Source organism: Lampetra fluviatilis, chromosome 67 (assembly GCF_964198595.1).
Source record: "Lampetra fluviatilis chromosome 67, kcLamFluv1.1, whole genome shotgun sequence".
Classification (NCBI taxonomy): Eukaryota; Metazoa; Chordata; class Hyperoartia; order Petromyzontiformes; family Petromyzontidae; genus Lampetra; species Lampetra fluviatilis.
Window position 1 is genome coordinate 4,709,530 of NC_136341.1, and position 8,478 is coordinate 4,718,007.

Below are 8,478 nucleotides of genomic sequence, written 5' to 3' on the forward strand. Positions count from 1 at the left end.
CCACACACTACACACACAGTGCGCTCACCACTGCACCACCCCTCCCCCACACACACACACATAGTGCGCTAACCACTGCACCACCCCTCCCCACACACACACAGTGCGCTAACCACTGCACCACCACTCCCCACACACACACATTGCGCTAACCACTGCACCACCGCTCCCCCACACACACACACAGTGCGCTAACCACTGCACCACCGCTCCCCCACACACAACAACCGCCATTCGCCACTAAGTGGCGGTGACGTCACCACGACGCTTGTGCCAGGCTATGTGCACCTTGAGGCCACGTGAAGTGTCGAACGCCCGCTGGCAGGAGGTCACGGGGCAGACCCAGCAGGTGCCACGGGTCGACTGACCGAGATGACTGGCTGATGCACTACCTGTGCCCCCTGTGCTTTAGCCACCCGGCGCTCCGCTCGTTGTTGTGAGCGTCGCTCCTCCGCCCTCCGTTGTTGTTGGAGGGCGACTGCCTCCAACTGCCCAGTAGCGTCCTTCACGAGCCTCCTCCACAGAGGCCGATCTTGACACCGCTGGTACCAGTCATCGGCAAGTCCACTCAGCTCCACGTCCTCCTGTACCACATCACTCCATCTCTTCTCTAGCCCGTGCCGCGCCCGTTTAGCCCCCTCGATCCGGCCGAACAAAAGCTGTTTAGGCATGCGGTGGCTGGGCATGCGGGCAACATGACCCAGCCAATGCAGCCTAGCCTGCCGGAGGAGCTCACCGATGGGACTTTGACCAGATCTTTCAAGGATTTGTAAGCTCCTCACACAATCCAGCCTGGTTAAACCCAGGATGGATCGTAGGCAGGCCAGCCTAAATGTTTCCAACCGGCGAAGATGCTCCATTAGGGGGGTCCACGTTTCGCAAGCGTAGAGAAGGGAGGGAATGACCGTGGCCGAGAAGACCTGAAGCTTCGTGCGGAGCGACAGACCAGGTAGCTTCCACACAGCGTTACGCAACCGATGAAAAGATTTTGCCGCTCGACTGATTCGGAGTGAGACCTCTGCTGTTAAACTGGAGCCGGGCATAAGCACACTGCCCAGGTATGGGAAACGCTCCACTCTCTTCACTACTGCCCCATCACCGATTGGGAGTTGCTTAGTTTTGGTGGGGCTGATGGTAAGGCCCCACCTCTTAGTGGCACGTTCCAGTCTCAGCAGCAGCGTCTCCAACTCCTCTTCTGAATGAGCAGCTATTACCAAATCATCGGCATACATAACGTGGTTGACCAGTTGGGAGCCATCCCTTGATCGCACCCGGGCGTCGATCAGCCTCCCATTATATCTGTACCAAACGGAATTTCCTCCGGTACAGCTACTGAAGGCTTCACGAACTACGCGGTCAAAATAGATGTTAAATAATGTGGGAGCCAGAGGACATCCCTGCCGCACCCCAAGGTGTACAGGGAAAGGCTCTGACTCCCGGCCACGTAGTTTTACCCGGGCCCGCTCACCATCATGAAGGTCCTTAATGATCGTGAGCAGAGGGTCAGGGATTCCGAAAGCACGAAGAACAACCCAGAGCCCAGGCCGACTGATGGTATCATAGGCCTTGACCAGGTCAATAAACCAGAGATGTAGGTCTTGTTGGAATTCCCTACACCTCTGCTGTAGCAGACGGACAGAAAATATGGCATCTGTGCAGGACCGCCCTTTCCTTTGCCCAGAACACACACACACGGACACACACACACACACGCACACAAAGACACACGTACACACGTACACACACACACACACGTACACACACACGTACACACACGTAGACACACCGACACACACACACGTCCACACCCCCACGCATTCCAACCTAAATTTAACCTCGACCATCCCTTTGCTGCTTGATGAGCAGTCGGCCCTATTCATAGCGGCGGCTTCTTCCGTACGCGTCGCCTTCTAGGTCGACTCAGCCTCAAAAGATGCCCAATACTGCCCCCCATCCACCCCCCTTACAAAAGTAGCTACCAAAAAAGTAGCTACTACTACGTGTGTAGCTACTACTACATGTGTAGCTACTACTACTACTACACGTGTAGCTACTACTACAACACATGCAACTACTACTACTACACCTGTAGCTACTACTACATGTGTAGCTACTACTACACGTGTAGTAGTAGCTACACGTGTAGTAGCTACTACTACACATGTAGCTACTACTACTAGTACACCTGTAGCTACTACTACTAGTACACCTGTAGCTACTACTACACGTGTAGTAGTAGCTACTACTACTACACGTGTAGTAGTAGTAGCTACTACTACTACACGTGTAGTAGTAGCTACTACACGTGTAGTAGCTACAGGTGTAGTAGTAGGTGTAGTAGTAGTAGTAGCTACTACTACACGTGTAGTAGTAGCTACTACTACTACACGTGTAGTAGTAGTAGTAGCTACTACTACTACTACACGTGTAGTAGTAGCTACTACTACTACTACACGTGTAGTAGTAGTAGTAGCTACTGTGGGGGGCTGATGCTCCCTTCCTCCACTCCCCCTTCTTCCTGTTGCGCTGCCACCCATCGAGTCATCGACCTCGCCACCTCCTCCACGTGGGACATGACTCAGGGCATGACTCAGGGCATGACTCAGGGCATGACTCAGGGCATGACTCAGGGCATGACTCAGGGCATGACTCAGGGTCTCTGGCACTCCACCGCCTGGAGTTACCCCACGCACTCCACGCGTACACTACCCAATGCAGCAGCAGCATCATCATCAGCAGCATTATCAGCATCATCATCATCAGCAGCAGCATCAGAAGCAGCAGCATCATCATTATCAGCATCATCATCATCAGCATCATCATCAGCAGCAGCATCATCATCATCATCAGCAGCAGCATCAGAAGCAGCAGCATCATCATCAGCAGCATCATCATCATCAGCAGCAGCAGCAACATCATCAGCAAGAACATCAGCAGCAGCATTATCAGCATCATCAGCAGCAGCAACAACATCAGCAGCAGCAACATCAGCAGCAGCAACAGCAGCAGCAGCATCATCAGCATCAGCATCATCAGCATCATCAGCAGTAACATCATCATCAGCAACATCATCAGCAGCATCATCAGCAGCAGCATCATCAAAAGCTGCTGATGATGTTGCTGATGATGCTGATGTTGCTGATGATGATGCTACTGGCTGGAGTGGATTGGCTGAGTTCACTGACTGACTGGGCTGGGCTGGGCTGGGTTCACTGACTGACTGGGCTGGGCTGGGTTCACTGACTGGGCTGGGCTGGGTTCACTGACTGACTGGGCTGGGCTGGGTTCACTGACTGACTGGGCTGGGCTGGGTTCACTGACTGACTGGGCTGGGCTGTGTTCACTGACTGACTGGGCTGGGCTGGGCTGGGTTCACTGACTGACTGGGCTGAGTTCACTGACTGACTGGGCTGGGTTCACTGACTGACTGGGCTGGGCTGGATTCACTGACTGACTGGGCTGAGTTCACTGACTGGGCTGGGTTCACTGACTGGGCTGGGCTGGGTTCACTGACTGACTGGGCTGGGCTGGGTTCACTGACTGACTGGGCTGGGCTGGGTTCACTGACTGGGCTGGGCTGGGTTCACTGACTGGGCTGGGCTGGGTTCACTGACTGACTGGGCTGGGCTGGGTTCACTGACTGACTGGGCTGGGCTGGGTTCACTGACTTGGCTGGGCTGGGTTCACTGACTGACTGGGCTGGGCTGGGTTCACTGACTGACTGGGCTGGGTTCACTGACTGGGCTGGGCTGGGTTCACTGACTGGGCTGGGCTGGGCTGGGTTCACTGACTGACTGGGCTGGGCTGGGTTCACTGACTTGGTTGGGCTGGGCTGGGTTCACTGACTGGGCTGGGCTGAGTTCACTGACTGACTGGGCTGGGCTGGGTTCACTGACTTGGCTGGGCTGGGTTCACTGACTGGGCTGGGCTGGGTTCACTGACTGGGCTGGGCTGGGTTCACTGACTGACTGGGCTGGGTTCACTGACTGACTGGGCTGGGTTCACTGACTGACTGGGCTGGGCTGGGTTCACTGACTGACTGGGCTGGGTTCACTGACTGACTGGGCTGGGCTGGGTTCACTGACTGGGCTGGGCTGGGTTCACTGACTGACTGGGCTGGGCTGGGTTTACTGACTGACTGGGCTGGGCTAGGTTCACTGACTGGGCTGGGTTCACTGACTGACTGGGCTGGGCTGGGTTCACTGACTGACTGGGCTGGGCTGGGTTCACTGACTGGGCTGTGCTGGGTTCACTGACTGACTGGGCTGGGTTCACTGACTGGGCTGGGCTGGGCTGGGTTCACTGACTGGGCTGGGCTGGGCTGGGTTCACTGACTGACTGGGCTGGGCTGGGTTCACTGACTGACTGGGCTGGGTTCACTGACTGACTGGGCTGGGTTCACTGACTGGGCTGGGCTGGGCTGGGTTCACTGACTGACTGGGCTGGGTTCACTGACTGGGCTGGGCTGGGTTCACTGACTGACTGGGCTGGGTTCACTGACTGACTGGGCTGGGTTCACTGACTGACTGGGCTGGGCTGGATTCACTGAATGACTGGGCTGGGTTCACTGACTGACTGGGCTGGGTTCACTGACTGGGCTGGGCTGAGTTCACTGACTGAATGGGCTGGGCTGGGTTCACTGACTGACTGGGCTGGGCTGGGTTCACTGACTGACTGACTGGGCTGGGCTGGGCTAGGTTCACTAACTGACTGGGCTGGGCTAGGTTCACTGGCTGGGCTGGGCTGGCCACCCCTAGTCGCGCTGTCTAACGGAAATCTGCCGCAAAATGTAAAACGTCACCAACCCTAATCCGCCTTATCGATGTGGAAAGGAACTTGTGTGTGTGTGTTAGATTGTGGGAGATGTTTTAGTGGTGATGGTGGTGGTGATGGTGGTGGTGATGGTGGTGATGGTTGCTGTGTTAGTGGTGGTGATGGTGGTGATGGTTGCTGTGTTAGTGGTGGTGATGGTGGTGATGGTAGCTGTGTTAGTGGTGATGGTAGCTGTGTTAGTGGTGGTGATGGTGGTGATGGTGGTGATGGTAGCTATGTTAGTGGTGGTGATGGTGGTGATGGTGGTGATGGTAGCTGTGTTAGTGGTGTTGATGGTAGTGATGGTATTAGTGGTGATGGTGGTGGTGATGGTAGCTGTGTTAGTGGTGGTGATGGTGGTGATGGTAGCTGTGTTAGTGGTGATGGTGGTGATGGTGATGGTTGTGATGGTGGTGATGGTGGTGGTGATGGTGGTGATGGTGGTGGTGATGGTGGTGATGGTGGTGGTGGTGATGGTGGTGGTGATGGTGGTGGTGATGGTAGCTGTGTTAGTGGTGGTGATGGTGGTGATGGTAGCTGTGTTAGTGGTGGTGATGGTGGTGATGGTGGTGATGGTAGCTGTGTTAGTGGTGGTGATGGTGGTGATGGTAGCTGTGTTAGTGGTGGTGATGGTGGTGATGGTAGCTGTGTTAGTGGTGGTGATGGTGGTGATGGTAGCTATGTTATTGGTGGTGATGGTGGTGATGGTAGCTATGTTAATGGTGGTGATGGTGGTGATGGTAGCTGTGTAAGTGGTGGTGATGGTGGTGATGGTAGCTGTGTTAGTGGTGGTGATGGTGGTGATGGTAGCTATCTTAGTGGTGGTGATGGTGGTGATGGTAGCTATGTTAGTGGTGGTGATGGTGGTGATGGTAGCTATGTTAGTGGTGGTGATGGTAGCTGTGTTAGTGGTGGTGATGGTGGTGATGGTAGCTATGCTAGTGGTGGTGATGGTGGTGATGGTAGCTATGTTAGTGGTGATGGTGGTGATGGTAGCTATGTTAGTGGTGGTGATGGTGGTGATGGTAGCTGTGTTAGTGGTGGTGATGGTGGTGATGGTAGCTGTGTTAGTGGTGGTGATGGTAGCTATGTTATTGGTGGTGATGGTGGTGATGGTAGCTATGTTAGTGGTGGTGATGGTGGTGATGGTAGCTGTGTTAGTGGTGGTGATGGTGGTGATGGTTGCTATGTTAGTGGTGGTGATGGTGGTGATGGTAGCTGTGTTAGTGGTGGTGATGGTGGTGATGGTAGCTGTGTTAGTGGTGGTGATGGTGGTAACTATGTTAGTGGTGGTGATGGTGGTGATGGTAGCTATGTTAGTGGTAATGGTGGTGATGGTTGCTATGTTAGTGGTGGTGATGGTGGTGATGGTAGCTGTGTTAGTGGTGGTGATGGTGGTGATGGTAGCTATGTTAGTGGTGTTGATGGTAGTGATGGTATTAGTGGTGATGGTGGTGGTGATGGTAGCTGTGTTAGTGGTGGTGATGGTGGTGATGGTGGTGGTGATGGTAGCTATGTTAGTGGTGGTGATGGTGGTGGTGATGGTTGCTATGTTAGTGGTGGTGATGGTGGTGATGGTAGCTGTGTTAGTGGTGGTGATGGTGGTGATGGTAGCTATGTTAGTGGTGGTGATGGTGGTGATGGTAGCTGTGTTAGTGGTGGTGATGGTGGTGATGGTAGCTATGTTAGTGGTGGTGATGGTGGTGATGGTAGCTGTGTTAGTGGTGGTGATGGTGGTGATGGTAGCTGTGTTAGTGGTGATGATGGTGGTGATGGTAGCTGTGTTAGTGGTGATGATGGTGGTGATGGTAGCTGTGTTAGTGGTGGTAGTGGTGGTGATGGTGGTGGTGATGGTAGCTGTGTTAGTGGTGGCGATGGTGGTGGTGATGGTAGCTGTGTTAGTGGTGGTGATGGTGGTGGTGATGGTAGCTGTGTTAGTGGTGGTGATGGTGGTGATGGTAGCTATGTTAGTGGTGGTGATGGTGGTGATGGTAGCTATGTTAGTGATGATGGTGGTGATGGTTGCTGTGTGAGTTATGGTGGTGATGATGGTGGTGATGGTGGTGATGGTGGTGATGGTAGCTATGTTAGTGGTGATGGTGGTGGTGATAGTAGCTGTGTTAGTGATGATGGTGGTGATGGTTGCTGTGTGAGTTATGGTGGTGATGATGGTGGTGATGGTGGTGATGGTGGTGATGGTAGCTATGTTAGTGGTGGTGATGGTGGTGATGGTAGCTGTGTTAGTGGTGGTGATGGTGGTGATGGTAGCTGTGTGAGTTATGGTGGTGGTGATGGTGGTGGTGATGGTAGCTGTGTTAGTGGTGATGGTGGTGATGGTGGTTGCTGTGTTAGTGATGATGGTGGTGATGGTAGTGATGCCCTCACGTGGCCAACATCGCCACCTGCAGCTCCAGATGATCGATACCCATGGGGGCTGGGTGGGTGATGGGTGGTGGGTAGGGGATGGGTGGGTGATGGGTGGTGATGGGTGGCGATGGTTGGTGATGGTGGTGATGGTGCTGATGGGGGGTGATGGTGTTTCTCATGCTGATCATGCTCATGCTGCAATATTTTGTTTATTTCGCGAGCGAGGAGAGATAATCGAGCCGGCACGGCCGTGCAGCCAACAACAACAACAACAACAACTGAACACGTGGCTCGTGTCAACAACAACAACAACAACAGAACACGTGTCCCGTGTCAACAACAACAACAACTGAACGCGTGCTACTGCCATCATTGCTGCTGCAGCTACAGCTGCTGCTGCTGCCGCATATTGGAGTACAGCAGTGACGCCCATGGTGGTGGAAGTGGTGGTGGAGGTGGTGGTGAAAGTGGTGGTGGTGGTGGTGATGGAGGTGGTGGTGGAGGTGGTGGTGAAAGTGGTGGTGGTGGGAGGTGGTGGTGGTGGTGGTGGTGGAGGTGGTGATGGAGGTGGTGGTGAAAGTGGTGGTGGTAATGGGAGGTGGTGGTGGTGGTGGTGGTGAAAGTGGTGGTCGAGGTGGTGATGAATGTGGTGGTGATGGAGGTGGTGGTGAAAGTGGTGGTGGTGATGGGAGGTGGTGGTGGTGAATGTGGTGGTGATGGAGGTGGTGGTGGTGGTGGTGGTGGTGGTGGAGGTGATGGAGGTGGTGAATGTGGTGGTGATGGATGTTGTGGTGGTGATGGAGGTTGTGGTGGTGGTGGTGGTGGTGATGGAGGTGGTGTTGGCCTTGCTGATTGTGGCTGCCGGCAACACAATCCTCTCGTCACCCGAAGTCGCCCAATCCGCCTTCGTCAAAACAACTGGCGACGATTCTCATTGCCCCTTTCCCCACCCCTCCTCCCGGCCCAAGGGCTAGCCGGCTGGATAGCCAGCTAGCTGACTGGCTGGCTGGCTGACCGGCTGGCTGACTGGCTGACTGACTGGCTGGCTGACTGACTGGCTGGTTGGCTGGCTGGCTGGCTGACCGGCTGGCTGACTGACTGGCTGGTTGGCTGGCTGGCTGGCTGACCGGCTGGCTGGCTGGCTGACTGACTGGCTGGTTGGCTGGCTGGCTGGCTGACCGGCTGGCTGACTGGCTGACTGACTGGCTGGCTGACTGACTGGCTGGTTGGCTGGCTGGCTGGCTGACCGGCTGGCTGACTGACTGGCTGGTTGGCTGGCTGGCTGGCTGACCGGCTGGC